Below are 27,730 nucleotides of genomic sequence, written 5' to 3' on the forward strand. Positions count from 1 at the left end.
GCGAGTTTAGCCCTTTTTTCGACGTCGCTGGGTGGCAATCCCACTTTCCCTGCCAACAGCTGCTCGTATTGCATGGATAGCTTGTCGAGCATCTGTGGCTCTGTGGTTTGTGTCTCGGTAGCGCAGTAGGTAGTGCCTAAGTCTCATAATGTTAAGGTATGCCGGCACGATAACTCAGCGTGTTCGGTCAGAGGGTTATCTGCTCCCTCTAATGAAGGACTGAGTCAACGATGAACTTGAACGGGCGTCATCGGACGTCCGCCCCCAAACAACTGCAACGAACAAAATGAGAACAACAAAAAAAAAGTGGTAGAATGCTCGGCCACCACGAGGGCGGCCCGGGTTCGATTCCCGGTGGATGCATTATTTTGCTCTTCTATCTACAATGCTGCCACGCGGATTGCTCGCTTGAGATGCGTCAGCCTCAGGACCTTATAGCTGTATAGCTGCGGCTGCAGTTTAATCTAGAGAGTCGGGACAGTACGTGTAGCAAGACAACAGATTGTTCAGAAAGCGCAAACTGTCTGTCTCTAATATGTGAGGCTTAGCTAGTTTCCTGGGAAGTCGTCTCCCGCGTGCATCGGTAGCGCAGTAGGTAGCGCGTAAGTCTCATAATCTTAAGGTCGTGAGTTCGATCCTCACCTGGGGCATTTAATTTTCTGTACATCATGACTGCATTAACGGCGTTGCTGTTGCTAGGGAACGTACTTAACTGTCGTCCGTTATCCACACGGAGTGCACTCCTCAGCGTCAAAATGTTTACTTCCAATTATGACGACGTAACAAGTTTGATATTTCTCCTCCCCTGTTACAAGCAAAATGCGATGCACACAGCAATGGACAGTCAATTTTGAACTGTGCGCCATGCCGGTCTGTAGGCGCAGATATGATCGCAAGCAGAGAACAGCACTGAGTCCAGATTCAGCACAAAATACGAGAAGAGACGGAATAAATCTCACTGTTCTCAAGCAAGTTCTGTGTGGTCTAGTGGTTAGGATACCTGGCTTTCACCCAGGAGGCCCGGGTTCGATTGCCGGTACCGGAACGGAACTGTTTGCGCAAACAACGCTCCATGTTTTGGCCTTCGAACTGTCGGTGGTTGCCCTTCTTCCTTAGCTTCAACCGAACGTAATCGGGGAAAGCAGGCACGTGATGCAGTTACTGTCAGCACCGGAATAAAGGGAGAAGAGGCACTGGTCCGCTGTGGGCTGCTACCAGCGTCAGTGAGAAGTCGGTGGAGTCGCCAGTAGCGCCAGAAGCCTTCACACACGTTCCAGTTAATCACGTTGCTTGAAGCAGCTCCAGCCACAACAAGCCCAAGCCCGAAGAGCTCAGTCGGTAGAGCATTAGGTTTTTAACCTAAGGGTCCAGGGTTCAAGTCCCTGTCCGGGCGATGATTTTAACGCTTCCGTAATGGCTCGTGTCATAGCGATAGTAGCCCTGCCGTAATCAGTGCACGGTTTTCGTTTCCCGTCAACATTCTGCGCAGACGCAATCGGTTGGGTTTTTCACGTTTCGAGGGGTGCTTCTCCTACAAGCAGTCGTGGCCGAGTGGTTAAGGCGTCTGACTAGAAATCAGATTCCCTCTGGGAGCGTAGGTTCGAGTCCTACCGACTGCGTTGGTTTTTTTCTTTTTTTGTTTTGGAAGAAGGAGCAGAAAATATCCCGTTTTGGTACCTCGCCACACCTCACCTCTCACAGCCGTTTATAGTGCCTGTCCTTTACATAAGGGCGATTTCCAAGCGTCAGCTTTCGCGTCAGCCGAGCAAAGTCGGGACAAGTCGGGACATACTACAGGATGGTCTGGGTGGTGCAACGACGAAACAAAACCTTAATTTAAAAATCGAAAAAATGGGAAAAATAGGATGAAAAAGCAAAAAGAAGAATATAAAAAAGTCTTACTGAGTGCGTCGGTTTTTTTCTTTTTTTGTTTTGGCAGAAGGAGCAGAAAATATCGCGTTTTGGTACCCGCCACACCTCACCTCTCACAGCCGTCTATAGTGCCTGTCCTTTACATAAGGGCGATTTCCAAGCGTCAGCTTTCGCGTCAGCCGAGCAAAGTCGGGACAAGTCGGGACATACCACAGGATGGTCTGGGTGGTGCAACGACGAAAAAAAAACGTTAATTTAACAGCAGGAGCCCACATAATGATAGGGAAATATTAGCGCCACTTGCGGTGGCCGGGAATCGAACCCGAATCAACTGCTTGGAAGGAAACTATGCTCATAATTACAACACCACTGCAGTGCCGCTGCTCGCAACGCCGCGCTGTGTCGGCTTCCCGCCCGCCGGCAGCGGCCCACGGCTATAGGAGCTGCAGGCGCATTACGAGGTAGGAGGGTGCATCCACACGCATTCGGGCAGCGCCTCCAAGCACGCTACGTCTTTGGGCAAGACTCGTCGCCGCTGACGCAAGGTTACTCACACGATAATGATGAGCGGTCGTTTTAAGGCAGTGTAGTGGAGGACTCCGCGAGTTTAGCCCTTTTTTCGACGTCGCTGGGTGGCAATCCCACTTTCCCTGCCAACAGCTGCTCGTATTGCATGGATAGCTTGTCGAGCATCTGTGGCTCTGTGGTTTGTGTCTCGGTAGCGCAGTAGGTAGTGCCTAAGTCTCATAATGTTAAGGTATGCCGGCACGATAACTCAGCGTGTTCGGTCAGAGGGTTATCTGCTCCCTCTAATGAAGGACTGAGTCAACGATGAACTTGAACGGGCGTCATCGGACGTCCGCCCCCAAACAACTGCAACGAACAAAATGAGAACAACAAAAAAAAAGTGGTAGAATGCTCGGCCACCACGAGGGCGGCCCGGGTTCGATTCCCGGTGGATGCATTATTTTGCTCTTCTATCTACAATGCTGCCACGCGGATTGCTCGCTTGAGATGCGTCAGCCTCAGGACCTTATAGCTGTATAGCTGCGGCTGCAGTTTAATCTAGAGAGTCGGGACAGTACGTGTAGCAAGACAACAGATTGTTCAGAAAGCGCAAACTGTCTGTCTCTAATATGTGAGGCTTAGCTAGTTTCCTGGGAAGTCGTCTCCCGCGTGCATCGGTAGCGCAGTAGGTAGCGCGTAAGTCTCATAATCTTAAGGTCGTGAGTTCGATCCTCACCTGGGGCATTTAATTTTCTGTACATCATGACTGCATTAACGGCGTTGCTGTTGCTAGGGAACGTACTTAACTGTCGTCCGTTATCCACACGGAGTGCACTCCTCAGCGTCAAAATGTTTACTTCCAATTATGACGACGTAACAAGTTTGATATTTCTCCTCCCCTGTTACAAGCAAAATGCGATGCACACAGCAATGGACAGTCAATTTTGAACTGTGCGCCATGCCGGTCTGTAGGCGCAGATATGATCGCAAGCAGAGAACAGCACTGAGTCCAGATTCAGCACAAAATACGAGAAGAGACGGAATAAATCTCACTGTTCTCAAGCAAGTTCTGTGTGGTCTAGTGGTTAGGATACCTGGCTTTCACCCAGGAGGCCCGGGTTCGATTGCCGGTACCGGAACGGAACTGTTTGCGCAAACAACGCTCCATGTTTTGGCCTTCGAACTGTCGGTGGTTGCCCTTCTTCCTTAGCTTCAACCGAACGTAATCGGGGAAAGCAGGCACGTGATGCAGTTACTGTCAGCACCGGAATAAAGGGAGAAGAGGCACTGGTCCGCTGTGGGCTGCTACCAGCGTCAGTGAGAAGTCGGTGGAGTCGCCAGTAGCGCCAGAAGCCTTCACACACGTTCCAGTTAATCACGTTGCTTGAAGCAGCTCCAGCCACAACAAGCCCAAGCCCGAAGAGCTCCGTCGGTAGAGCATTAGGCTTTTAACCTAAGGGTCCAGGGTTCAAGTCCCTGTCCGGGCGAAGATTTTAACGCTTCCGTAATGGCTCGTGTCATAGCGATAGTAGCCCTGCCGTAATCAGTGCACGGTTTTCGTTTCCCGTCAACATTCTGCGCAGACGCAATCGGTTGGGTTTTTCACGTTTCGAGGGGTGCTTCTCCTACAAGCAGTCGTGGCCGAGTGGTTAAGGCGTCTGACTAGAAATCAGATTCCCTCTGGGAGCGTAGGTTCGAGTCCTACCGACTGCGTTGGTTTTTTTCTTTTTTTGTTTTGGAAGAAGGAGCAGAAAATATCCCGTTTTGGTACCTCGCCACACCTCACCTCTCACAGCCGTTTATAGTGCCTGTCCTTTACATAAGGGCGATTTCCAAGCGTCAGCTTTCGCGTCAGCCGAGCAAAGTCGGGACAAGTCGGGACATACTACAGGATGGTCTGGGTGGTGCAACGACGAAACAAAACCTTAATTTAAAAATCGAAAAAATGGGAAAAATAGGATGAAAAAGCAAAAAGAAGAATATAAAAAAGTCTTACTGAGTGCGTCGGTTTTTTTCTTTTTTTGTTTTGGCAGAAGGAGCAGAAAATATCGCGTTTTGGTACCCGCCACACCTCACCTCTCACAGCCGTCTATAGTGCCTGTCCTTTACATAAGGGCGATTTCCAAGCGTCAGCTTTCGCGTCAGCCGAGCAAAGTCGGGACAAGTCGGGACATACCACAGGATGGTCTGGGTGGTGCAACGACGAAAAAAAAACGTTAATTTAACAGCAGGAGCCCACATAATGATAGGGAAATATTAGCGCCACTTGCGGTGGCCGGGAATCGAACCCGAATCAACTGCTTGGAAGGAAACTATGCTCATAATTACAACACCACTGCAGTGCCGCTGCTCGCAACGCCGCGCTGTGTCGGCTTCCCGCCCGCCGGCAGCGGCCCACGGCTATAGGAGCTGCAGGCGCATTACGAGGTAGGAGGGTGCATCCACACGCATTCGGGCAGCGCCTCCAAGCACGCTACGTCTTTGGGCAAGACTCGTCGCCGCTGACGCAAGGTTACTCACACGATAATGATGAGCGGTCGTTTTAAGGCAGTGTAGTGGAGGACTCCGCGAGTTTAGCCCTTTTTTCGACGTCGCTGGGTGGCAATCCCACTTTCCCTGCCAACAGCTGCTCGTATTGCATGGATAGCTTGTCGAGCATCTGTGGCTCTGTGGTTTGTGTCTCGGTAGCGCAGTAGGTAGTGCCTAAGTCTCATAATGTTAAGGTATGCCGGCACGATAACTCAGCGTGTTCGGTCAGAGGGTTATCTGCTCCCTCTAATGAAGGACTGAGTCAACGATGAACTTGAACGGGCGTCATCGGACGTCCGCCCCCAAACAACTGCAACGAACAAAATGAGAACAACAAAAAAAAAGTGGTAGAATGCTCGGCCACCACGAGGGCGGCCCGGGTTCGATTCCCGGTGGATGCATTATTTTGCTCTTCTATCTACAATGCTGCCACGCGGATTGCTCGCTTGAGATGCGTCAGCCTCAGGACCTTATAGCTGTATAGCTGCGGCTGCAGTTTAATCTAGAGAGTCGGGACAGTACGTGTAGCAAGACAACAGATTGTTCAGAAAGCGCAAACTGTCTGTCTCTAATATGTGAGGCTTAGCTAGTTTCCTGGGAAGTCGTCTCCCGCGTGCATCGGTAGCGCAGTAGGTAGCGCGTAAGTCTCATAATCTTAAGGTCGTGAGTTCGATCCTCACCTGGGGCATTTAATTTTCTGTACATCATGACTGCATTAACGGCGTTGCTGTTGCTAGGGAACGTACTTAACTGTCGTCCGTTATCCACACGGAGTGCACTCCTCAGCGTCAAAATGTTTACTTCCAATTATGACGACGTAACAAGTTTGATATTTCTCCTCCCCTGTTACAAGCAAAATGCGATGCACACAGCAATGGACAGTCAATTTTGAACTGTGCGCCATGCCGGTCTGTAGGCGCAGATATGATCGCAAGCAGAGAACAGCACTGAGTCCAGATTCAGCACAAAATACGAGAAGAGACGGAATAAATCTCACTGTTCTCAAGCAAGTTCTGTGTGGTCTAGTGGTTAGGATACCTGGCTTTCACCCAGGAGGCCCGGGTTCGATTGCCGGTACCGGAACGGAACTGTTTGCGCAAACAACGCTCCATGTTTTGGCCTTCGAACTGTCGGTGGTTGCCCTTCTTCCTTAGCTTCAACCGAACGTAATCGGGGAAAGCAGGCACGTGATGCAGTTACTGTCAGCACCGGAATAAAGGGAGAAGAGGCACTGGTCCGCTGTGGGCTGCTACCAGCGTCAGTGAGAAGTCGGTGGAGTCGCCAGTAGCGCCAGAAGCCTTCACACACGTTCCAGTTAATCACGTTGCTTGAAGCAGCTCCAGCCACAACAAGCCCAAGCCCGAAGAGCTCAGTCGGTAGAGCATTAGGTTTTTAACCTAAGGGTCCAGGGTTCAAGTCCCTGTCCGGGCGATGATTTTAACGCTTCCGTAATGGCTCGTGTCATAGCGATAGTAGCCCTGCCGTAATCAGTGCACGGTTTTCGTTTCCCGTCAACATTCTGCGCAGACGCAATCGGTTGGGTTTTTCACGTTTCGAGGGGTGCTTCTCCTACAAGCAGTCGTGGCCGAGTGGTTAAGGCGTCTGACTAGAAATCAGATTCCCTCTGGGAGCGTAGGTTCGAGTCCTACCGACTGCGTTGGTTTTTTTCTTTTTTTGTTTTGGAAGAAGGAGCAGAAAATATCCCGTTTTGGTACCTCGCCACACCTCACCTCTCACAGCCGTTTATAGTGCCTGTCCTTTACATAAGGGCGATTTCCAAGCGTCAGCTTTCGCGTCAGCCGAGCAAAGTCGGGACAAGTCGGGACATACTACAGGATGGTCTGGGTGGTGCAACGACGAAACAAAACCTTAATTTAAAAATCGAAAAAATGGGAAAAATAGGATGAAAAAGCAAAAAGAAGAATATAAAAAAGTCTTACTGAGTGCGTCGGTTTTTTTCTTTTTTTGTTTTGGCAGAAGGAGCAGAAAATATCGCGTTTTGGTACCCGCCACACCTCACCTCTCACAGCACAGCCGTCTATAGTGCCTGTCCTTTACATAAGGGCGATTTCCAAGCGTCAGCTTTCGCGTCAGCCGAGCAAAGTCGGGACAAGTCGGGACATACCACAGGATGGTCTGGGTGGTGCAACGACGAAAAAAAAACGTTAATTTAACAGCAGGAGCCCACATAATGATAGGGAAATATTAGCGCCACTTGCGGTGGCCGGGAATCGAACCCGAATCAACTGCTTGGAAGGAAACTATGCTCATAATTACAACACCACTGCAGTGCCGCTGCTCGCAACGCCGCGCTGTGTCGGCTTCCCGCCCGCCGGCAGCGGCCCACGGCTATAGGAGCTGCAGGCGCATTACGAGGTAGGAGGGTGCATCCACACGCATTCGGGCAGCGCCTCCAAGCACGCTACGTCTTTGGGCAAGACTCGTCGCCGCTGACGCAAGGTTACTCACACGATAATGATGAGCGGTCGTTTTAAGGCAGTGTAGTGGAGGACTCCGCGAGTTTAGCCCTTTTTTCGACGTCGCTGGGTGGCAATCCCACTTTCCCTGCCAACAGCTGCTCGTATTGCATGGATAGCTTGTCGAGCATCTGTGGCTCTGTGGTTTGTGTCTCGGTAGCGCAGTAGGTAGTGCCTAAGTCTCATAATGTTAAGGTATGCCGGCACGATAACTCAGCGTGTTCGGTCAGAGGGTTATCTGCTCCCTCTAATGAAGGACTGAGTCAACGATGAACTTGAACGGGCGTCATCGGACGTCCGCCCCCAAACAACTGCAACGAACAAAATGAGAACAACAAAAAAAAAGTGGTAGAATGCTCGGCCACCACGAGGGCGGCCCGGGTTCGATTCCCGGTGGATGCATTATTTTGCTCTTCTATCTACAATGCTGCCACGCGGATTGCTCGCTTGAGATGCGTCAGCCTCAGGACCTTATAGCTGTATAGCTGCGGCTGCAGTTTAATCTAGAGAGTCGGGACAGTACGTGTAGCAAGACAACAGATTGTTCAGAAAGCGCAAACTGTCTGTCTCTAATATGTGAGGCTTAGCTAGTTTCCTGGGAAGTCGTCTCCCGCGTGCATCGGTAGCGCAGTAGGTAGCGCGTAAGTCTCATAATCTTAAGGTCGTGAGTTCGATCCTCACCTGGGGCATTTAATTTTCTGTACATCATGACTGCATTAACGGCGTTGCTGTTGCTAGGGAACGTACTTAACTGTCGTCCGTTATCCACACGGAGTGCACTCCTCAGCGTCAAAATGTTTACTTCCAATTATGACGACGTAACAAGTTTGATATTTCTCCTCCCCTGTTACAAGCAAAATGCGATGCACACAGCAATGGACAGTCAATTTTGAACTGTGCGCCATGCCGGTCTGTAGGCGCAGATATGATCGCAAGCAGAGAACAGCACTGAGTCCAGATTCAGCACAAAATACGAGAAGAGACGGAATAAATCTCACTGTTCTCAAGCAAGTTCTGTGTGGTCTAGTGGTTAGGATACCTGGCTTTCACCCAGGAGGCCCGGGTTCGATTGCCGGTACCGGAACGGAACTGTTTGCGCAAACAACGCTCCATGTTTTGGCCTTCGAACTGTCGGTGGTTGCCCTTCTTCCTTAGCTTCAACCGAACGTAATCGGGGAAAGCAGGCACGTGATGCAGTTACTGTCAGCACCGGAATAAAGGGAGAAGAGGCACTGGTCCGCTGTGGGCTGCTACCAGCGTCAGTGAGAAGTCGGTGGAGTCGCCAGTAGCGCCAGAAGCCTTCACACACGTTCCAGTTAATCACGTTGCTTGAAGCAGCTCCAGCCACAACAAGCCCAAGCCCGAAGAGCTCAGTCGGTAGAGCATTAGGTTTTTAACCTAAGGGTCCAGGGTTCAAGTCCCTGTCCGGGCGATGATTTTAACGCTTCCGTAATGGCTCGTGTCATAGCGATAGTAGCCCTGCCGTAATCAGTGCACGGTTTTCGTTTCCCGTCAACATTCTGCGCAGACGCAATCGGTTGGGTTTTTCACGTTTCGAGGGGTGCTTCTCCTACAAGCAGTCGTGGCCGAGTGGTTAAGGCGTCTGACTAGAAATCAGATTCCCTCTGGGAGCGTAGGTTCGAGTCCTACCGACTGCGTTGGTTTTTTTCTTTTTTTGTTTTGGAAGAAGGAGCAGAAAATATCCCGTTTTGGTACCTCGCCACACCTCACCTCTCACAGCCGTTTATAGTGCCTGTCCTTTACATAAGGGCGATTTCCAAGCGTCAGCTTTCGCGTCAGCCGAGCAAAGTCGGGACAAGTCGGGACATACTACAGGATGGTCTGGGTGGTGCAACGACGAAACAAAACCTTAATTTAAAAATCGAAAAAATGGGAAAAATAGGATGAAAAAGCAAAAAGAAGAATATAAAAAAGTCTTACTGAGTGCGTCGGTTTTTTTCTTTTTTTGTTTTGGCAGAAGGAGCAGAAAATATCGCGTTTTGGTACCCGCCACACCTCACCTCTCACAGCACAGCCGTCTATAGTGCCTGTCCTTTACATAAGGGCGATTTCCAAGCGTCAGCTTTCGCGTCAGCCGAGCAAAGTCGGGACAAGTCGGGACATACCACAGGATGGTCTGGGTGGTGCAACGACGAAAAAAAAACGTTAATTTAACAGCAGGAGCCCACATAATGATAGGGAAATATTAGCGCCACTTGCGGTGGCCGGGAATCGAACCCGAATCAACTGCTTGGAAGGAAACTATGCTCATAATTACAACACCACTGCAGTGCCGCTGCTCGCAACGCCGCGCTGTGTCGGCTTCCCGCCCGCCGGCAGCGGCCCACGGCTATAGGAGCTGCAGGCGCATTACGAGGTAGGAGGGTGCATCCACACGCATTCGGGCAGCGCCTCCAAGCACGCTACGTCTTTGGGCAAGACTCGTCGCCGCTGACGCAAGGTTACTCACACGATAATGATGAGCGGTCGTTTTAAGGCAGTGTAGTGGAGGACTCCGCGAGTTTAGCCCTTTTTTCGACGTCGCTGGGTGGCAATCCCACTTTCCCTGCCAACAGCTGCTCGTATTGCATGGATAGCTTGTCGAGCATCTGTGGCTCTGTGGTTTGTGTCTCGGTAGCGCAGTAGGTAGTGCCTAAGTCTCATAATGTTAAGGTATGCCGGCACGATAACTCAGCGTGTTCGGTCAGAGGGTTATCTGCTCCCTCTAATGAAGGACTGAGTCAACGATGAACTTGAACGGGCGTCATCGGACGTCCGCCCCCAAACAACTGCAACGAACAAAATGAGAACAACAAAAAAAAAGTGGTAGAATGCTCGGCCACCACGAGGGCGGCCCGGGTTCGATTCCCGGTGGATGCATTATTTTGCTCTTCTATCTACAATGCTGCCACGCGGATTGCTCGCTTGAGATGCGTCAGCCTCAGGACCTTATAGCTGTATAGCTGCGGCTGCAGTTTAATCTAGAGAGTCGGGACAGTACGTGTAGCAAGACAACAGATTGTTCAGAAAGCGCAAACTGTCTGTCTCTAATATGTGAGGCTTAGCTAGTTTCCTGGGAAGTCGTCTCCCGCGTGCATCGGTAGCGCAGTAGGTAGCGCGTAAGTCTCATAATCTTAAGGTCGTGAGTTCGATCCTCACCTGGGGCATTTAATTTTCTGTACATCATGACTGCATTAACGGCGTTGCTGTTGCTAGGGAACGTACTTAACTGTCGTCCGTTATCCACACGGAGTGCACTCCTCAGCGTCAAAATGTTTACTTCCAATTATGACGACGTAACAAGTTTGATATTTCTCCTCCCCTGTTACAAGCAAAATGCGATGCACACAGCAATGGACAGTCAATTTTGAACTGTGCGCCATGCCGGTCTGTAGGCGCAGATATGATCGCAAGCAGAGAACAGCACTGAGTCCAGATTCAGCACAAAATACGAGAAGAGACGGAATAAATCTCACTGTTCTCAAGCAAGTTCTGTGTGGTCTAGTGGTTAGGATACCTGGCTTTCACCCAGGAGGCCCGGGTTCGATTGCCGGTACCGGAACGGAACTGTTTGCGCAAACAACGCTCCATGTTTTGGCCTTCGAACTGTCGGTGGTTGCCCTTCTTCCTTAGCTTCAACCGAACGTAATCGGGGAAAGCAGGCACGTGATGCAGTTACTGTCAGCACCGGAATAAAGGGAGAAGAGGCACTGGTCCGCTGTGGGCTGCTACCAGCGTCAGTGAGAAGTCGGTGGAGTCGCCAGTAGCGCCAGAAGCCTTCACACACGTTCCAGTTAATCACGTTGCTTGAAGCAGCTCCAGCCACAACAAGCCCAAGCCCGAAGAGCTCAGTCGGTAGAGCATTAGGCTTTTAACCTAAGGGTCCAGGGTTCAAGTCCCTGTCCGGGCGAAGATTTTAACGCTTCCGTAATGGCTCGTGTCATAGCGATAGTAGCCCTGCCGTAATCAGTGCACGGTTTTCGTTTCCCGTCAACATTCTGCGCAGACGCAATCGGTTGGGTTTTTCACGTTTCGAGGGGTGCTTCTCCTACAAGCAGTCGTGGCCGAGTGGTTAAGGCGTCTGACTAGAAATCAGATTCCCTCTGGGAGCGTAGGTTCGAGTCCTACCGACTGCGTTGGTTTTTTTCTTTTTTTGTTTTGGAAGAAGGAGCAGAAAATATCCCGTTTTGGTACCTCGCCACACCTCACCTCTCACAGCCGTTTATAGTGCCTGTCCTTTACATAAGGGCGATTTCCAAGCGTCAGCTTTCGCGTCAGCCGAGCAAAGTCGGGACAAGTCGGGACATACTACAGGATGGTCTGGGTGGTGCAACGACGAAACAAAACCTTAATTTAAAAATCGAAAAAATGGGAAAAATAGGATGAAAAAGCAAAAAGAAGAATATAAAAAAGTCTTACTGAGTGCGTCGGTTTTTTTCTTTTTTTGTTTTGGCAGAAGGAGCAGAAAATATCGCGTTTTGGTACCCGCCACACCTCACCTCTCACAGCACAGCCGTCTATAGTGCCTGTCCTTTACATAAGGGCGATTTCCAAGCGTCAGCTTTCGCGTCAGCCGAGCAAAGTCGGGACAAGTCGGGACATACCACAGGATGGTCTGGGTGGTGCAACGACGAAAAAAAAACGTTAATTTAACAGCAGGAGCCCACATAATGATAGGGAAATATTAGCGCCACTTGCGGTGGCCGGGAATCGAACCCGAATCAACTGCTTGGAAGGAAACTATGCTCATAATTACAACACCACTGCAGTGCCGCTGCTCGCAACGCCGCGCTGTGTCGGCTTCCCGCCCGCCGGCAGCGGCCCACGGCTATAGGAGCTGCAGGCGCATTACGAGGTAGGAGGGTGCATCCACACGCATTCGGGCAGCGCCTCCAAGCACGCTACGTCTTTGGGCAAGACTCGTCGCCGCTGACGCAAGGTTACTCACACGATAATGATGAGCGGTCGTTTTAAGGCAGTGTAGTGGAGGACTCCGCGAGTTTAGCCCTTTTTTCGACGTCGCTGGGTGGCAGTCCCACTTTCCCTGCCAACAGCTGCTCGTATTGCATGGATAGCTTGTCGAGCATCTGTGGCTCTGTGGTTTGTGTCTCGGTAGCGCAGTAGGTAGTGCCTAAGTCTCATAATGTTAAGGTATGCCGGCACGATAACTCAGCGTGTTCGGTCAGAGGGTTATCTGCTCCCTCTAATGAAGGACTGAGTCAACGATGAACTTGAACGGGCGTCATCGGACGTCCGCCCCCAAACAACTGCAACGAACAAAATGAGAACAACAAAAAAAAAGTGGTAGAATGCTCGGCCACCACGAGGGCGGCCCGGGTTCGATTCCCGGTGGATGCATTATTTTGCTCTTCTATCTACAATGCTGCCACGCGGATTGCTCGCTTGAGATGCGTCAGCCTCAGGACCTTATAGCTGTATAGCTGCGGCTGCAGTTTAATCTAGAGAGTCGGGACAGCACGTGTAGCAAGACAACAGATTGTTCAGAAAGCGCAAACTGTCTGTCTCTAATATGTGAGGCTTAGCTAGTTTCCTGGGAAGTCGTCTCCCGCGTGCATCGGTAGCGCAGTAGGTAGCGCGTAAGTCTCATAATCTTAAGGTCGTGAGTTCGATCTTCACCTGGGGCATTTAATTTTCTGTACATCATGACTGCATTAACGGCGTTGCTGTTGCTAGGGAACGTACTTAACTGTCGTCCGTTATCCACACGGAGTGCACTCCTCAGCGTCAAAATGTTTACTTCCAATTATGACGACGTAACAAGTTTGATATTTCTCCTCCCCTGTTACAAGCAAAATGCGATGCACACAGCAATGGACAGTCAATTTTGAACTGTGCGCCATGCCGGTCTGTAGGCGCAGATATGATCGCAAGCAGAGAACAGCACTGAGTCCAGATTCAGCACAAAATACGAGAAGAGACGGAATAAATCTCACTGTTCTCAAGCAAGTTCTGTGTGGTCTAGTGGTTAGGATACCTGGCTTTCACCCAGGAGGCCCGGGTTCGATTGCCGGTACCGGAACGGAACTGTTTGCGCAAACAACGCTCCATGTTTTGGCCTTCGAACTGTCGGTGGTTGCCCTTCTTCCTTAGCTTCAACCGAACGTAATCGGGGAAAGCAGGCACGTGATGCAGTTACTGTCAGCACCGGAATAAAGGGAGAAGAGGCACTGGTCCGCTGTGGGCTGCTACCAGCGTCAGTGAGAAGTCGGTGGAGTCGCCAGTAGCGCCAGAAGCCTTCACACACGTTCCAGTTAATCACGTTGCTTGAAGCAGCTCCAGCCACAACAAGCCCAAGCCCGAAGAGCTCAGTCGGTAGAGCATTAGGCTTTTAACCTAAGGGTCCAGGGTTCAAGTCCCTGTCCGGGCGAAGATTTTAACGCTTCCGTAATGGCTCGTGTCATAGCGATAGTAGCCCTGCCGTAATCAGTGCACGGTTTTCGTTTCCCGTCAACATTCTGCGCAGACGCAATCGGTTGGGTTTTTCACGTTTCGAGGGGTGCTTCTCCTACAAGCAGTCGTGGCCGAGTGGTTAAGGCGTCTGACTAGAAATCAGATTCCCTCTGGGAGCGTAGGTTCGAGTCCTACCGACTGCGTTGGTTTTTTTCTTTTTTTGTTTTGGAAGAAGGAGCAGAAAATATCCCGTTTTGGTACCTCGCCACACCTCACCTCTCACAGCCGTTTATAGTGCCTGTCCTTTACATAAGGGCGATTTCCAAGCGTCAGCTTTCGCGTCAGCCGAGCAAAGTCGGGACAAGTCGGGACATACTACAGGATGGTCTGGGTGGTGCAACGACGAAACAAAACCTTAATTTAAAAATCGAAAAAATGGGAAAAATAGGATGAAAAAGCAAAAAGAAGAATATAAAAAAGTCTTACTGAGTGCGTCGGTTTTTTTCTTTTTTTGTTTTGGCAGAAGGAGCAGAAAATATCGCGTTTTGGTACCCGCCACACCTCACCTCTCACAGCCGTCTATAGTGCCTGTCCTTTACATAAGGGCGATTTCCAAGCGTCAGCTTTCGCGTCAGCCGAGCAAAGTCGGGACAAGTCGGGACATACCACAGGATGGTCTGGGTGGTGCAACGACGAAAAAAAAACGTTAATTTAACAGCAGGAGCCCACATAATGATAGGGAAATATTAGCGCCACTTGCGGTGGCCGGGAATCGAACCCGAATCAACTGCTTGGAAGGAAACTATGCTCATAATTACAACACCACTGCAGTGCCGCTGCTCGCAACGCCGCGCTGTGTCGGCTTCCCGCCCGCCGGCAGCGGCCCACGGCTATAGGAGCTGCAGGCGCATTACGAGGTAGGAGGGTGCATCCACACGCATTCGGGCAGCGCCTCCAAGCACGCTACGTCTTTGGGCAAGACTCGTCGCCGCTGACGCAAGGTTACTCACACGATAATGATGAGCGGTCGTTTTAAGGCAGTGTAGTGGAGGACTCCGCGAGTTTAGCCCTTTTTTCGACGTCGCTGGGTGGCAATCCCACTTTCCCTGCCAACAGCTGCTCGTATTGCATGGATAGCTTGTCGAGCATCTGTGGCTCTGTGGTTTGTGTCTCGGTAGCGCAGTAGGTAGTGCCTAAGTCTCATAATGTTAAGGTATGCCGGCACGATAACTCAGCGTGTTCGGTCAGAGGGTTATCTGCTCCCTCTAATGAAGGACTGAGTCAACGATGAACTTGAACGGGCGTCATCGGACGTCCGCCCCCAAACAACTGCAACGAACAAAATGAGAACAACAAAAAAAAAGTGGTAGAATGCTCGGCCACCACGAGGGCGGCCCGGGTTCGATTCCCGGTGGATGCATTATTTTGCTCTTCTATCTACAATGCTGCCACGCGGATTGCTCGCTTGAGATGCGTCAGCCTCAGGACCTTATAGCTGTATAGCTGCGGCTGCAGTTTAATCTAGAGAGTCGGGACAGCACGTGTAGCAAGACAACAGATTGTTCAGAAAGCGCAAACTGTCTGTCTCTAATATGTGAGGCTTAGCTAGTTTCCTGGGAAGTCGTCTCCCGCGTGCATCGGTAGCGCAGTAGGTAGCGCGTAAGTCTCATAATCTTAAGGTCGTGAGTTCGATCTTCACCTGGGGCATTTAATTTTCTGTACATCATGACTGCATTAACGGCGTTGCTGTTGCTAGGGAACGTACTTAACTGTCGTCCGTTATCCACACGGAGTGCACTCCTCAGCGTCAAAATGTTTACTTCCAATTATGACGACGTAACAAGTTTGATATTTCTCCTCCCCTGTTACAAGCAAAATGCGATGCACACAGCAATGGACAGTCAATTTTGAACTGTGCGCCATGCCGGTCTGTAGGCGCAGATATGATCGCAAGCAGAGAACAGCACTGAGTCCAGATTCAGCACAAAATACGAGAAGAGACGGAATAAATCTCACTGTTCTCAAGCAAGTTCTGTGTGGTCTAGTGGTTAGGATACCTGGCTTTCACCCAGGAGGCCCGGGTTCGATTGCCGGTACCGGAACGGAACTGTTTGCGCAAACAACGCTCCATGTTTTGGCCTTCGAACTGTCGGTGGTTGCCCTTCTTCCTTAGCTTCAACCGAACGTAATCGGGGAAAGCAGGCACGTGATGCAGTTACTGTCAGCACCGGAATAAAGGGAGAAGAGGCACTGGTCCGCTGTGGGCTGCTACCAGCGTCAGTGAGAAGTCGGTGGAGTCGCCAGTAGCGCCAGAAGCCTTCACACACGTTCCAGTTAATCACGTTGCTTGAAGCAGCTCCAGCCACAACAAGCCCAAGCCCGAAGAGCTCAGTCGGTAGAGCATTAGGCTTTTAACCTAAGGGTCCAGGGTTCAAGTCCCTGTCCGGGCGAAGATTTTAACGCTTCCGTAATGGCTCGTGTCATAGCGATAGTAGCCCTGCCGTAATCAGTGCACGGTTTTCGTTTCCCGTCAACATTCTGCGCAGACGCAATCGGTTGGGTTTTTCACGTTTCGAGGGGTGCTTCTCCTACAAGCAGTCGTGGCCGAGTGGTTAAGGCGTCTGACTAGAAATCAGATTCCCTCTGGGAGCGTAGGTTCGAGTCCTACCGACTGCGTTGGTTTTTTTCTTTTTTTGTTTTGGAAGAAGGAGCAGAAAATATCCCGTTTTGGTACCTCGCCACACCTCACCTCTCACAGCCGTTTATAGTGCCTGTCCTTTACATAAGGGCGATTTCCAAGCGTCAGCTTTCGCGTCAGCCGAGCAAAGTCGGGACAAGTCGGGACATACTACAGGATGGTCTGGGTGGTGCAACGACGAAACAAAACCTTAATTTAAAAATCGAAAAAATGGGAAAAATAGGATGAAAAAGCAAAAAGAAGAATATAAAAAAGTCTTACTGAGTGCGTCGGTTTTTTTCTTTTTTTGTTTTGGCAGAAGGAGCAGAAAATATCGCGTTTTGGTACCCGCCACACCTCACCTCTCACAGCCGTCTATAGTGCCTGTCCTTTACATAAGGGCGATTTCCAAGCGTCAGCTTTCGCGTCAGCCGAGCAAAGTCGGGACAAGTCGGGACATACCACAGGATGGTCTGGGTGGTGCAACGACGAAAAAAAAACGTTAATTTAACAGCAGGAGCCCACATAATGATAGGGAAATATTAGCGCCACTTGCGGTGGCCGGGAATCGAACCCGAATCAACTGCTTGGAAGGAAACTATGCTCATAATTACAACACCACTGCAGTGCCGCTGCTCGCAACGCCGCGCTGTGTCGGCTTCCCGCCCGCCGGCAGCGGCCCACGGCTATAGGAGCTGCAGGCGCATTACGAGGTAGGAGGGTGCATCCACACGCATTCGGGCAGCGCCTCCAAGCACGCTACGTCTTTGGGCAAGACTCGTCGCCGCTGACGCAAGGTTACTCACACGATAATGATGAGCGGTCGTTTTAAGGCAGTGTAGTGGAGGACTCCGCGAGTTTAGCCCTTTTTTCGACGTCGCTGGGTGGCAATCCCACTTTCCCTGCCAACAGCTGCTCGTATTGCATGGATAGCTTGTCGAGCATCTGTGGCTCTGTGGTTTGTGTCTCGGTAGCGCAGTAGGTAGTGCCTAAGTCTCATAATGTTAAGGTATGCCGGCACGATAACTCAGCGTGTTCGGTCAGAGGGTTATCTGCTCCCTCTAATGAAGGACTGAGTCAACGATGAACTTGAACGGGCGTCATCGGACGTCCGCCCCCAAACAACTGCAACGAACAAAATGAGAACAACAAAAAAAAAGTGGTAGAATGCTCGGCCACCACGAGGGCGGCCCGGGTTCGATTCCCGGTGGATGCATTATTTTGCTCTTCTATCTACAATGCTGCCACGCGGATTGCTCGCTTGAGATGCGTCAGCCTCAGGACCTTATAGCTGTATAGCTGCGGCTGCAGTTTAATCTAGAGAGTCGGGACAGCACGTGTAGCAAGACAACAGATTGTTCAGAAAGCGCAAACTGTCTGTCTCTAATATGTGAGGCTTAGCTAGTTTCCTGGGAAGTCGTCTCCCGCGTGCATCGGTAGCGCAGTAGGTAGCGCGTAAGTCTCATAATCTTAAGGTCGTGAGTTCGATCTTCACCTGGGGCATTTAATTTTCTGTACATCATGACTGCATTAACGGCGTTGCTGTTGCTAGGGAACGTACTTAACTGTCGTCCGTTATCCACACGGAGTGCACTCCTCAGCGTCAAAATGTTTACTTCCAATTATGACGACGTAACAAGTTTGATATTTCTCCTCCCCTGTTACAAGCAAAATGCGATGCACACAGCAATGGACAGTCAATTTTGAACTGTGCGCCATGCCGGTCTGTAGGCGCAGATATGATCGCAAGCAGAGAACAGCACTGAGTCCAGATTCAGCACAAAATACGAGAAGAGACGGAATAAATCTCACTGTTCTCAAGCAAGTTCTGTGTGGTCTAGTGGTTAGGATACCTGGCTTTCACCCAGGAGGCCCGGGTTCGATTGCCGGTACCGGAACGGAACTGTTTGCGCAAACAACGCTCCATGTTTTGGCCTTCGAACTGTCGGTGGTTGCCCTTCTTCCTTAGCTTCAACCGAACGTAATCGGGGAAAGCAGGCACGTGATGCAGTTACTGTCAGCACCGGAATAAAGGGAGAAGAGGCACTGGTCCGCTGTGGGCTGCTACCAGCGTCAGTGAGAAGTCGGTGGAGTCGCCAGTAGCGCCAGAAGCCTTCACACACGTTCCAGTTAATCACGTTGCTTGAAGCAGCTCCAGCCACAACAAGCCCAAGCCCGAAGAGCTCAGTCGGTAGAGCATTAGGCTTTTAACCTAAGGGTCCAGGGTTCAAGTCCCTGTCCGGGCGAAGATTTTAACGCTTCCGTAATGGCTCGTGTCATAGCGATAGTAGCCCTGCCGTAATCAGTGCACGGTTTTCGTTTCCCGTCAACATTCTGCGCAGACGCAATCGGTTGGGTTTTTCACGTTTCGAGGGGTGCTTCTCCTACAAGCAGTCGTGGCCGAGTGGTTAAGGCGTCTGACTAGAAATCAGATTCCCTCTGGGAGCGTAGGTTCGAGTCCTACCGACTGCGTTGGTTTTTTTCTTTTTTTGTTTTGGAAGAAGGAGCAGAAAATATCCCGTTTTGGTACCTCGCCACACCTCACCTCTCACAGCCGTTTATAGTGCCTGTCCTTTACATAAGGGCGATTTCCAAGCGTCAGCTTTCGCGTCAGCCGAGCAAAGTCGGGACAAGTCGGGACATACTACAGGATGGTCTGGGTGGTGCAACGACGAAACAAAACCTTAATTTAAAAATCGAAAAAATGGGAAAAATAGGATGAAAAAGCAAAAAGAAGAATATAAAAAAGTCTTACTGAGTGCGTCGGTTTTTTTCTTTTTTTGTTTTGGCAGAAGGAGCAGAAAATATCGCGTTTTGGTACCCGCCACACCTCACCTCTCACAGCCGTCTATAGTGCCTGTCCTTTACATAAGGGCGATTTCCAAGCGTCAGCTTTCGCGTCAGCCGAGCAAAGTCGGGACAAGTCGGGACATACCACAGGATGGTCTGGGTGGTGCAACGACGAAAAAAAAAACGTTAATTTAACAGCAGGAGCCCACATAATGATAGGGAAATATTAGCGCCACTTGCGGTGGCCGGGAATCGAACCCGAATCAACTGCTTGGAAGGAAACTATGCTCATAATTACAACACCACTGCAGTGCCGCTGCTCGCAACGCCGCGCTGTGTCGGCTTCCCGCCCGCCGGCAGCGGCCCACGGCTATAGGAGCTGCAGGCGCATTACGAGGTAGGAGGGTGCATCCACACGCATTCGGGCAGCGCCTCCAAGCACGCTACGTCTTTGGGCAAGACTCGTCGCCGCTGACGCAAGGTTACTCACACGATAATGATGAGCGGTCGTTTTAAGGCAGTGTAGTGGAGGACTCCGCGAGTTTAGCCCTTTTTTCGACGTCGCTGGGTGGCAATCCCACTTTCCCTGCCAACAGCTGCTCGTATTGCATGGATAGCTTGTCGAGCATCTGTGGCTCTGTGGTTTGTGTCTCGGTAGCGCAGTAGGTAGTGCCTAAGTCTCATAATGTTAAGGTATGCCGGCACGATAACTCAGCGTGTTCGGTCAGAGGGTTATCTGCTCCCTCTAATGAAGGACTGAGTCAACGATGAACTTGAACGGGCGTCATCGGACGTCCGCCCCCAAACAACTGCAACGAACAAAATGAGAACAACAAAAAAAAAGTGGTAGAATGCTCGGCCACCACGAGGGCGGCCCGGGTTCGATTCCCGGTGGATGCATTATTTTGCTCTTCTATCTACAATGCTGCCACGCGGATTGCTCGCTTGAGATGCGTCAGCCTCAGGACCTTATAGCTGTATAGCTGCGGCTGCAGTTTAATCTAGAGAGTCGGGACAGCACGTGTAGCAAGACAACAGATTGTTCAGAAAGCGCAAACTGTCTGTCTCTAATATGTGAGGCTTAGCTAGTTTCCTGGGAAGTCGTCTCCCGCGTGCATCGGTAGCGCAGTAGGTAGCGCGTAAGTCTCATAATCTTAAGGTCGTGAGTTCGATCTTCACCTGGGGCATTTAATTTTCTGTACATCATGACTGCATTAACGGCGTTGCTGTTGCTAGGGAACGTACTTAACTGTCGTCCGTTATCCACACGGAGTGCACTCCTCAGCGTCAAAATGTTTACTTCCAATTATGACGACGTAACAAGTTTGATATTTCTCCTCCCCTGTTACAAGCAAAATGCGATGCACACAGCAATGGACAGTCAATTTTGAACTGTGCGCCATGCCGGTCTGTAGGCGCAGATATGATCGCAAGCAGAGAACAGCACTGAGTCCAGATTCAGCACAAAATACGAGAAGAGACGGAATAAATCTCACTGTTCTCAAGCAAGTTCTGTGTGGTCTAGTGGTTAGGATACCTGGCTTTCACCCAGGAGGCCCGGGTTCGATTGCCGGTACCGGAACGGAACTGTTTGCGCAAACAACGCTCCATGTTTTGGCCTTCGAACTGTCGGTGGTTGCCCTTCTTCCTTAGCTTCAACCGAACGTAATCGGGGAAAGCAGGCACGTGATGCAGTTACTGTCAGCACCGGAATAAAGGGAGAAGAGGCACTGGTCCGCTGTGGGCTGCTACCAGCGTCAGTGAGAAGTCGGTGGAGTCGCCAGTAGCGCCAGAAGCCTTCACACACGTTCCAGTTAATCACGTTGCTTGAAGCAGCTCCAGCCACAACAAGCCCAAGCCCGAAGAGCTCAGTCGGTAGAGCATTAGGCTTTTAACCTAAGGGTCCAGGGTTCAAGTCCCTGTCCGGGCGAAGATTTTAACGCTTCCGTAATGGCTCGTGTCATAGCGATAGTAGCCCTGCCGTAATCAGTGCACGGTTTTCGTTTCCCGTCAACATTCTGCGCAGACGCAATCGGTTGGGTTTTTCACGTTTCGAGGGGTGCTTCTCCTACAAGCAGTCGTGGCCGAGTGGTTAAGGCGTCTGACTAGAAATCAGATTCCCTCTGGGAGCGTAGGTTCGAGTCCTACCGACTGCGTTGGTTTTTTTCTTTTTTTGTTTTGGAAGAAGGAGCAGAAAATATCCCGTTTTGGTACCTCGCCACACCTCACCTCTCACAGCCGTTTATAGTGCCTGTCCTTTACATAAGGGCGATTTCCAAGCGTCAGCTTTCGCGTCAGCCGAGCAAAGTCGGGACAAGTCGGGACATACTACAGGATGGTCTGGGTGGTGCAACGACGAAACAAAACCTTAATTTAAAAATCGAAAAAATGGGAAAAATAGGATGAAAAAGCAAAAAGAAGAATATAAAAAAGTCTTACTGAGTGCGTCGGTTTTTTTCTTTTTTTGTTTTGGCAGAAGGAGCAGAAAATATCGCGTTTTGGTACCCGCCACACCTCACCTCTCACAGCCGTCTATAGTGCCTGTCCTTTACATAAGGGCGATTTCCAAGCGTCAGCTTTCGCGTCAGCCGAGCAAAGTCGGGACAAGTCGGGACATACCACAGGATGGTCTGGGTGGTGCAACGACGAAAAAAAAACGTTAATTTAACAGCAGGAGCCCACATAATGATAGGGAAATATTAGCGCCACTTGCGGTGGCCGGGAATCGAACCCGAATCAACTGCTTGGAAGGAAACTATGCTCATAATTACAACACCACTGCAGTGCCGCTGCTCGCAACGCCGCGCTGTGTCGGCTTCCCGCCCGCCGGCAGCGGCCCACGGCTATAGGAGCTGCAGGCGCATTACGAGGTAGGAGGGTGCATCCACACGCATTCGGGCAGCGCCTCCAAGCACGCTACGTCTTTGGGCAAGACTCGTCGCCGCTGACGCAAGGTTACTCACACGATAATGATGAGCGGTCGTTTTAAGGCAGTGTAGTGGAGGACTCCGCGAGTTTAGCCCTTTTTTCGACGTCGCTGGGTGGCAATCCCACTTTCCCTGCCAACAGCTGCTCGTATTGCATGGATAGCTTGTCGAGCATCTGTGGCTCTGTGGTTTGTGTCTCGGTAGCGCAGTAGGTAGTGCCTAAGTCTCATAATGTTAAGGTATGCCGGCACGATAACTCAGCGTGTTCGGTCAGAGGGTTATCTGCTCCCTCTAATGAAGGACTGAGTCAACGATGAACTTGAACGGGCGTCATCGGACGTCCGCCCCCAAACAACTGCAACGAACAAAATGAGAACAACAAAAAAAAAGTGGTAGAATGCTCGGCCACCACGAGGGCGGCCCGGGTTCGATTCCCGGTGGATGCATTATTTTGCTCTTCTATCTACAATGCTGCCACGCGGATTGCTCGCTTGAGATGCGTCAGCCTCAGGACCTTATAGCTGTATAGCTGCGGCTGCAGTTTAATCTAGAGAGTCGGGACAGCACGTGTAGCAAGACAACAGATTGTTCAGAAAGCGCAAACTGTCTGTCTCTAATATGTGAGGCTTAGCTAGTTTCCTGGGAAGTCGTCTCCCGCGTGCATCGGTAGCGCAGTAGGTAGCGCGTAAGTCTCATAATCTTAAGGTCGTGAGTTCGATCTTCACCTGGGGCATTTAATTTTCTGTACATCATGACTGCATTAACGGCGTTGCTGTTGCTAGGGAACGTACTTAACTGTCGTCCGTTATCCACACGGAGTGCACTCCTCAGCGTCAAAATGTTTACTTCCAATTATGACGACGTAACAAGTTTGATATTTCTCCTCCCCTGTTACAAGCAAAATGCGATGCACACAGCAATGGACAGTCAATTTTGAACTGTGCGCCATGCCGGTCTGTAGGCGCAGATATGATCGCAAGCAGAGAACAGCACTGAGTCCAGATTCAGCACAAAATACGAGAAGAGACGGAATAAATCTCACTGTTCTCAAGCAAGTTCTGTGTGGTCTAGTGGTTAGGATACCTGGCTTTCACCCAGGAGGCCCGGGTTCGATTGCCGGTACCGGAACGGAACTGTTTGCGCAAACAACGCTCCATGTTTTGGCCTTCGAACTGTCGGTGGTTGCCCTTCTTCCTTAGCTTCAACCGAACGTAATCGGGGAAAGCAGGCACGTGATGCAGTTACTGTCAGCACCGGAATAAAGGGAGAAGAGGCACTGGTCCGCTGTGGGCTGCTACCAGCGTCAGTGAGAAGTCGGTGGAGTCGCCAGTAGCGCCAGAAGCCTTCACACACGTTCCAGTTAATCACGTTGCTTGAAGCAGCTCCAGCCACAACAAGCCCAAGCCCGAAGAGCTCAGTCGGTAGAGCATTAGGCTTTTAACCTAAGGGTCCAGGGTTCAAGTCCCTGTCCGGGCGAAGATTTTAACGCTTCCGTAATGGCTCGTGTCATAGCGATAGTAGCCCTGCCGTAATCAGTGCACGGTTTTCGTTTCCCGTCAACATTCTGCGCAGACGCAATCGGTTGGGTTTTTCACGTTTCGAGGGGTGCTTCTCGTACAAGCAGTCGTGGCCGAGTGGTTAAGGCGTCTGACTAGAAATCAGATTCCCTCTGGGAGCGTAGGTTCGAGTCCTACCGACTGCGTTGGTTTTTTTCTTTTTTTGTTTTGGAAGAAGGAGCAGAAAATATCCCGTTTTGGTACCTCGCCACACCTCACCTCTCACAGCCGTTTATAGTGCCTGTCCTTTACATAAGGGCGATTTCCAAGCGTCAGCTTTCGCGTCAGCCGAGCAAAGTCGGGACAAGTCGGGACATACTACAGGATGGTCTGGGTGGTGCAACGACGAAACAAAACCTTAATTTAAAAATCGAAAAAATGGGAAAAATAGGATGAAAAAGCAAAAAGAAGAATATAAAAAAGTCTTACTGAGTGCGTCGGTTTTTTTCTTTTTTTGTTTTGGCAGAAGGAGCAGAAAATATCGCGTTTTGGTACCCGCCACACCTCACCTCTCACAGCACAGCCGTCTATAGTGCCTGTCCTTTACATAAGGGCGATTTCCAAGCGTCAGCTTTCGCGTCAGCCGAGCAAAGTCGGGACAAGTCGGGACATACCACAGGATGGTCTGGGTGGTGCAACGACGAAAAAAAAACGTTAATTTAACAGCAGGAGCCCACATAATGATAGGGAAATATTAGCGCCACTTGCGGTGGCCGGGAATCGAACCCGAATCAACTGCTTGGAAGGAAACTATGCTCATAATTACAACACCACTGCAGTGCCGCTGCTCGCAACGCCGCGCTGTGTCGGCTTCCCGCCCGCCGGCAGCGGCCCACGGCTATAGGAGCTGCAGGCGCATTACGAGGTAGGAGGGTGCATCCACACGCATTCGGGCAGCGCCTCCAAGCACGCTACGTCTTTGGGCAAGACTCGTCGCCGCTGACGCAAGGTTACTCACACGATAATGATGAGCGGTCGTTTTAAGGCAGTGTAGTGGAGGACTCCGCGAGTTTAGCCCTTTTTTCGACGTCGCTGGGTGGCAATCCCACTTTCCCTGCCAACAGCTGCTCGTATTGCATGGATAGCTTGTCGAGCATCTGTGGCTCTGTGGTTTGTGTCTCGGTAGCGCAGTAGGTAGTGCCTAAGTCTCATAATGTTAAGGTATGCCGGCACGATAACTCAGCGTGTTCGGTCAGAGGATTATCTGCTCCCTCTAATGAAGGACTGAGTCAACGATGAACTTGAACGGGCGTCATCGGACGTCCGCCCCCAAACAACTGCAACGAACAAAATGAGAACAACAAAAAAAAAGTGGTAGAATGCTCGGCCACCACGAGGGCGGCCCGGGTTCGATTCCCGGTGGATGCATTATTTTGCTCTTCTATCTACAATGCTGCCACGCGGATTGCTCGCTTGAGATGCGTCAGCCTCAGGACCTTATAGCTGTATAGCTGCGGCTGCAGTTTAATCTAGAGAGTCGGGACAGTACGTGTAGCAAGACAACAGATTGTTCAGAAAGCGCAAACTGTCTGTCTCTAATATGTGAGGCTTAGCTAGTTTCCTGGGAAGTCGTCTCTCGCGTGCATCGGTAGCGCAGTAGGTAGCGCGTAAGTCTCATAATCTTAAGGTCGTGAGTTCGATCCTCACCTGGGGCATTTAATTTTCTGTACATCATGACTGCATTAACGGCGTTGCTGTTGCTAGGGAACGTACTTAACTGTCGTCCGTTATCCACACGGAGTGCACTCCTCAGCGTCAAAATGTTTACTTCCAATTATGACGACGTAACAAGTTTGATATTTCTCCTCCCCTGTTACAAGCAAAATGCGATGCACACAGCAATGGACAGTCAATTTTGAACTGTGCGCCATGCCGGTCTGTAGGCGCAGATATGATCGCAAGCAGAGAACAGCACTGAGTCCAGATTCAGCACAAAATACGAGAAGAGACGGAATAAATCTCACTGTTCTCAAGCAAGTTCTGTGTGGTCTAGTGGTTAGGATACCTGGCTTTCACCCAGGAGGCCCGGGTTCGATTGCCGGTACCGGAACGGAACTGTTTGCGCAAACAACGCTCCATGTTTTGGCCTTCGAACTGTCGGTGGTTGCCCTTCTTCCTTAGCTTCAACCGAACGTAATCGGGGAAAGCAGGCACGTGATGCAGTTACTGTCAGCACCGGAATAAAGGGAGAAGAGGCACTGGTCCGCTGTGGGCTGCTACCAGCGTCAGTGACAAGTCGGTGGAGTCGCCAGTAGCGCCAGAAGCCTTCACACACGTTCCAGTTAATCACGTTGCTTGAAGCAGCTCCAGCCACAACAAGCCCAAGCCCGAAGAGCTCAGTCGGTAGAGCATTAGGTTTTTAACCTAAGGGTCCAGGGTTCAAGTCCCTGTCCGGGCGATGATTTTAACGCTTCCGTAATGGCTCGTGTCATAGCGATAGTAGCCCTGCCGTAATCAGTGCACGGTTTTCGTTTCCCGTCAACATTCTGCGCAGACGCAATCGGTTGGGTTTTTCACGTTTCGAGGGGTGCTTCTCCTACAAGCAGTCGTGGCCGAGTGGTTAAGGCGTCTGACTAGAAATCAGATTCCCTCTGGGAGCGTAGGTTCGAGTCCTACCGACTGCGTTGGTTTTTTTCTTTTTTTGTTTTGGAAGAAGGAGCAGAAAATATCCCGTTTTGGTACCTCGCCACACCTCACCTCTCACAGCCGTTTATAGTGCCTGTCCTTTACATAAGGGCGATTTCCAAGCGTCAGCTTTCGCGTCAGCCGAGCAAAGTCGGGACAAGTCGGGACATACTACAGGATGGTCTGGGTGGTGCAACGACGAAACAAAACCTTAATTTAAAAATCGAAAAAATGGGAAAAATAGGATGAAAAAGCAAAAAGAAGAATATAAAAAAGTCTTACTGAGTGCGTCGGTTTTTTTCTTTTTTTGTTTTGGCAGAAGGAGCAGAAAATATCGCGTTTTGGTACCCGCCACACCTCACCTCTCACAGCCGTCTATAGTGCCTGTCCTTTACATAAGGGCGATTTCCAAGCGTCAGCTTTCGCGTCAGCCGAGCAAAGTCGGGACAAGTCGGGACATACCACAGGATGGTCTGGGTGGTGCAACGACGAAAAAAAAACGTTAATTTAACAGCAGGAGCCCACATAATGATAGGGAAATATTAGCGCCACTTGCGGTGGCCGGGAATCGAACCCGAATCAACTGCTTGGAAGGAAACTATGCTCATAATTACAACACCACTGCAGTGCCGCTGCTCGCAACGCCGCGCTGTGTCGGCTTCCCGCCCGCCGGCAGCGGCCCACGGCTATAGGAGCTGCAGGCGCATTACGAGGTAGGAGGGTGCATCCACACGCATTCGGGCAGCGCCTCCAAGCACGCTACGTCTTTGGGCAAGACTCGTCGCCGCTGACGCAAGGTTACTCACACGATAATGATGAGCGGTCGTTTTAAGGCAGTGTAGTGGAGGACTCCGCGAGTTTAGCCCTTTTTTCGACGTCGCTGGGTGGCAATCCCACTTTCCCTGCCAACAGCTGCTCGTATTGCATGGATAGCTTGTCGAGCATCTGTGGCTCTGTGGTTTGTGTCTCGGTAGCGCAGTAGGTAGTGCCTAAGTCTCATAATGTTAAGGTATGCCGGCACGATAACTCAGCGTGTTCGGTCAGAGGATTATCTGCTCCCTCTAATGAAGGACTGAGTCAACGATGAACTTGAACGGGCGTCATCGGACGTCCGCCCCCAAACAACTGCAACGAACAAAATGAGAACAACAAAAAAAAAGTGGTAGAATGCTCGGCCACCACGAGGGCGGCCCGGGTTCGATTCCCGGTGGATGCATTATTTTGCTCTTCTATCTACAATGCTGCCACGCGGATTGCTCGCTTGAGATGCGTCAGCCTCAGGACCTTATAGCTGTATAGCTGCGGCTGCAGTTTAATCTAGAGAGTCGGGACAGTACGTGTAGCAAGACAACAGATTGT

At 50.7% G+C, this 27,730-nt stretch overlaps 44 non-coding genes across 44 annotated transcripts; all 44 read left to right on the forward strand.

Moving 5' to 3' along the window:
- The first annotated feature begins 577 nt into the window (after positions 1-577).
- On the forward strand, positions 578-650 carry Trnam-cau (transfer RNA methionine (anticodon CAU)). Its single transcript has one exon. It is a non-coding gene; the product is annotated as a tRNA-Met (tRNA).
- Positions 651-973: 323 nt separating this feature from the next.
- Positions 974-1,045, forward strand: Trnae-uuc (transfer RNA glutamic acid (anticodon UUC)). The gene has a single exon. It is a non-coding gene; the product is annotated as a tRNA-Glu (tRNA).
- Positions 1,046-1,320: 275 nt separating this feature from the next.
- On the forward strand, positions 1,321-1,393 carry Trnak-uuu (transfer RNA lysine (anticodon UUU)). The gene has a single exon. It is a non-coding gene; the product is annotated as a tRNA-Lys (tRNA).
- Positions 1,394-1,537: 144 nt separating this feature from the next.
- Positions 1,538-1,619, forward strand: Trnas-aga (transfer RNA serine (anticodon AGA)). The gene has a single exon. It is a non-coding gene; the product is annotated as a tRNA-Ser (tRNA).
- A 1,431-nt stretch (positions 1,620-3,050) lies between these two features.
- On the forward strand, positions 3,051-3,123 carry Trnam-cau (transfer RNA methionine (anticodon CAU)). The gene has a single exon. It is a non-coding gene; the product is annotated as a tRNA-Met (tRNA).
- Positions 3,124-3,446: 323 nt separating this feature from the next.
- On the forward strand, positions 3,447-3,518 carry Trnae-uuc (transfer RNA glutamic acid (anticodon UUC)). The gene has a single exon. It is a non-coding gene; the product is annotated as a tRNA-Glu (tRNA).
- Positions 3,519-3,793: 275 nt separating this feature from the next.
- Trnak-uuu (transfer RNA lysine (anticodon UUU)) lies at positions 3,794-3,866 on the forward strand. The gene has a single exon. It is a non-coding gene; the product is annotated as a tRNA-Lys (tRNA).
- Positions 3,867-4,010: 144 nt separating this feature from the next.
- Trnas-aga (transfer RNA serine (anticodon AGA)) lies at positions 4,011-4,092 on the forward strand. Its single transcript has one exon. It is a non-coding gene; the product is annotated as a tRNA-Ser (tRNA).
- A 1,431-nt stretch (positions 4,093-5,523) lies between these two features.
- Positions 5,524-5,596, forward strand: Trnam-cau (transfer RNA methionine (anticodon CAU)). Its single transcript has one exon. It is a non-coding gene; the product is annotated as a tRNA-Met (tRNA).
- Positions 5,597-5,919: 323 nt separating this feature from the next.
- Trnae-uuc (transfer RNA glutamic acid (anticodon UUC)) lies at positions 5,920-5,991 on the forward strand. The gene has a single exon. It is a non-coding gene; the product is annotated as a tRNA-Glu (tRNA).
- A 275-nt stretch (positions 5,992-6,266) lies between these two features.
- Positions 6,267-6,339, forward strand: Trnak-uuu (transfer RNA lysine (anticodon UUU)). Its single transcript has one exon. It is a non-coding gene; the product is annotated as a tRNA-Lys (tRNA).
- Positions 6,340-6,483: 144 nt separating this feature from the next.
- Positions 6,484-6,565, forward strand: Trnas-aga (transfer RNA serine (anticodon AGA)). Its single transcript has one exon. It is a non-coding gene; the product is annotated as a tRNA-Ser (tRNA).
- Positions 6,566-8,001: 1,436 nt separating this feature from the next.
- Trnam-cau (transfer RNA methionine (anticodon CAU)) lies at positions 8,002-8,074 on the forward strand. The gene has a single exon. It is a non-coding gene; the product is annotated as a tRNA-Met (tRNA).
- Positions 8,075-8,397: 323 nt separating this feature from the next.
- Trnae-uuc (transfer RNA glutamic acid (anticodon UUC)) lies at positions 8,398-8,469 on the forward strand. Its single transcript has one exon. It is a non-coding gene; the product is annotated as a tRNA-Glu (tRNA).
- Positions 8,470-8,744: 275 nt separating this feature from the next.
- On the forward strand, positions 8,745-8,817 carry Trnak-uuu (transfer RNA lysine (anticodon UUU)). The gene has a single exon. It is a non-coding gene; the product is annotated as a tRNA-Lys (tRNA).
- Positions 8,818-8,961: 144 nt separating this feature from the next.
- On the forward strand, positions 8,962-9,043 carry Trnas-aga (transfer RNA serine (anticodon AGA)). Its single transcript has one exon. It is a non-coding gene; the product is annotated as a tRNA-Ser (tRNA).
- Positions 9,044-10,479: 1,436 nt separating this feature from the next.
- Positions 10,480-10,552, forward strand: Trnam-cau (transfer RNA methionine (anticodon CAU)). The gene has a single exon. It is a non-coding gene; the product is annotated as a tRNA-Met (tRNA).
- Positions 10,553-10,875: 323 nt separating this feature from the next.
- Trnae-uuc (transfer RNA glutamic acid (anticodon UUC)) lies at positions 10,876-10,947 on the forward strand. The gene has a single exon. It is a non-coding gene; the product is annotated as a tRNA-Glu (tRNA).
- Positions 10,948-11,222: 275 nt separating this feature from the next.
- Trnak-uuu (transfer RNA lysine (anticodon UUU)) lies at positions 11,223-11,295 on the forward strand. Its single transcript has one exon. It is a non-coding gene; the product is annotated as a tRNA-Lys (tRNA).
- A 144-nt stretch (positions 11,296-11,439) lies between these two features.
- Positions 11,440-11,521, forward strand: Trnas-aga (transfer RNA serine (anticodon AGA)). Its single transcript has one exon. It is a non-coding gene; the product is annotated as a tRNA-Ser (tRNA).
- A 1,436-nt stretch (positions 11,522-12,957) lies between these two features.
- On the forward strand, positions 12,958-13,030 carry Trnam-cau (transfer RNA methionine (anticodon CAU)). The gene has a single exon. It is a non-coding gene; the product is annotated as a tRNA-Met (tRNA).
- A 323-nt stretch (positions 13,031-13,353) lies between these two features.
- Positions 13,354-13,425, forward strand: Trnae-uuc (transfer RNA glutamic acid (anticodon UUC)). The gene has a single exon. It is a non-coding gene; the product is annotated as a tRNA-Glu (tRNA).
- Positions 13,426-13,700: 275 nt separating this feature from the next.
- Trnak-uuu (transfer RNA lysine (anticodon UUU)) lies at positions 13,701-13,773 on the forward strand. Its single transcript has one exon. It is a non-coding gene; the product is annotated as a tRNA-Lys (tRNA).
- A 144-nt stretch (positions 13,774-13,917) lies between these two features.
- Trnas-aga (transfer RNA serine (anticodon AGA)) lies at positions 13,918-13,999 on the forward strand. The gene has a single exon. It is a non-coding gene; the product is annotated as a tRNA-Ser (tRNA).
- A 1,431-nt stretch (positions 14,000-15,430) lies between these two features.
- Positions 15,431-15,503, forward strand: Trnam-cau (transfer RNA methionine (anticodon CAU)). The gene has a single exon. It is a non-coding gene; the product is annotated as a tRNA-Met (tRNA).
- A 323-nt stretch (positions 15,504-15,826) lies between these two features.
- Trnae-uuc (transfer RNA glutamic acid (anticodon UUC)) lies at positions 15,827-15,898 on the forward strand. The gene has a single exon. It is a non-coding gene; the product is annotated as a tRNA-Glu (tRNA).
- A 275-nt stretch (positions 15,899-16,173) lies between these two features.
- On the forward strand, positions 16,174-16,246 carry Trnak-uuu (transfer RNA lysine (anticodon UUU)). Its single transcript has one exon. It is a non-coding gene; the product is annotated as a tRNA-Lys (tRNA).
- A 144-nt stretch (positions 16,247-16,390) lies between these two features.
- Trnas-aga (transfer RNA serine (anticodon AGA)) lies at positions 16,391-16,472 on the forward strand. The gene has a single exon. It is a non-coding gene; the product is annotated as a tRNA-Ser (tRNA).
- Positions 16,473-17,903: 1,431 nt separating this feature from the next.
- Positions 17,904-17,976, forward strand: Trnam-cau (transfer RNA methionine (anticodon CAU)). Its single transcript has one exon. It is a non-coding gene; the product is annotated as a tRNA-Met (tRNA).
- A 323-nt stretch (positions 17,977-18,299) lies between these two features.
- Positions 18,300-18,371, forward strand: Trnae-uuc (transfer RNA glutamic acid (anticodon UUC)). The gene has a single exon. It is a non-coding gene; the product is annotated as a tRNA-Glu (tRNA).
- A 275-nt stretch (positions 18,372-18,646) lies between these two features.
- On the forward strand, positions 18,647-18,719 carry Trnak-uuu (transfer RNA lysine (anticodon UUU)). Its single transcript has one exon. It is a non-coding gene; the product is annotated as a tRNA-Lys (tRNA).
- Positions 18,720-18,863: 144 nt separating this feature from the next.
- Positions 18,864-18,945, forward strand: Trnas-aga (transfer RNA serine (anticodon AGA)). Its single transcript has one exon. It is a non-coding gene; the product is annotated as a tRNA-Ser (tRNA).
- Positions 18,946-20,377: 1,432 nt separating this feature from the next.
- On the forward strand, positions 20,378-20,450 carry Trnam-cau (transfer RNA methionine (anticodon CAU)). Its single transcript has one exon. It is a non-coding gene; the product is annotated as a tRNA-Met (tRNA).
- Positions 20,451-20,773: 323 nt separating this feature from the next.
- Trnae-uuc (transfer RNA glutamic acid (anticodon UUC)) lies at positions 20,774-20,845 on the forward strand. The gene has a single exon. It is a non-coding gene; the product is annotated as a tRNA-Glu (tRNA).
- Positions 20,846-21,120: 275 nt separating this feature from the next.
- Trnak-uuu (transfer RNA lysine (anticodon UUU)) lies at positions 21,121-21,193 on the forward strand. Its single transcript has one exon. It is a non-coding gene; the product is annotated as a tRNA-Lys (tRNA).
- Positions 21,194-21,337: 144 nt separating this feature from the next.
- On the forward strand, positions 21,338-21,419 carry Trnas-aga (transfer RNA serine (anticodon AGA)). The gene has a single exon. It is a non-coding gene; the product is annotated as a tRNA-Ser (tRNA).
- Positions 21,420-22,850: 1,431 nt separating this feature from the next.
- On the forward strand, positions 22,851-22,923 carry Trnam-cau (transfer RNA methionine (anticodon CAU)). The gene has a single exon. It is a non-coding gene; the product is annotated as a tRNA-Met (tRNA).
- A 323-nt stretch (positions 22,924-23,246) lies between these two features.
- On the forward strand, positions 23,247-23,318 carry Trnae-uuc (transfer RNA glutamic acid (anticodon UUC)). Its single transcript has one exon. It is a non-coding gene; the product is annotated as a tRNA-Glu (tRNA).
- A 275-nt stretch (positions 23,319-23,593) lies between these two features.
- Positions 23,594-23,666, forward strand: Trnak-uuu (transfer RNA lysine (anticodon UUU)). The gene has a single exon. It is a non-coding gene; the product is annotated as a tRNA-Lys (tRNA).
- Positions 23,667-23,810: 144 nt separating this feature from the next.
- On the forward strand, positions 23,811-23,892 carry Trnas-aga (transfer RNA serine (anticodon AGA)). The gene has a single exon. It is a non-coding gene; the product is annotated as a tRNA-Ser (tRNA).
- A 1,436-nt stretch (positions 23,893-25,328) lies between these two features.
- On the forward strand, positions 25,329-25,401 carry Trnam-cau (transfer RNA methionine (anticodon CAU)). The gene has a single exon. It is a non-coding gene; the product is annotated as a tRNA-Met (tRNA).
- A 323-nt stretch (positions 25,402-25,724) lies between these two features.
- Positions 25,725-25,796, forward strand: Trnae-uuc (transfer RNA glutamic acid (anticodon UUC)). Its single transcript has one exon. It is a non-coding gene; the product is annotated as a tRNA-Glu (tRNA).
- Positions 25,797-26,071: 275 nt separating this feature from the next.
- Trnak-uuu (transfer RNA lysine (anticodon UUU)) lies at positions 26,072-26,144 on the forward strand. Its single transcript has one exon. It is a non-coding gene; the product is annotated as a tRNA-Lys (tRNA).
- Positions 26,145-26,288: 144 nt separating this feature from the next.
- Positions 26,289-26,370, forward strand: Trnas-aga (transfer RNA serine (anticodon AGA)). Its single transcript has one exon. It is a non-coding gene; the product is annotated as a tRNA-Ser (tRNA).
- Positions 26,371-27,730: the final 1,360 nt, after the last annotated feature.

Source organism: Schistocerca gregaria, unplaced genomic scaffold (assembly GCF_023897955.1).
Source record: "Schistocerca gregaria isolate iqSchGreg1 unplaced genomic scaffold, iqSchGreg1.2 ptg000359l, whole genome shotgun sequence".
In the NCBI taxonomy this organism is placed as follows: Eukaryota; Metazoa; Arthropoda; class Insecta; order Orthoptera; family Acrididae; genus Schistocerca; species Schistocerca gregaria.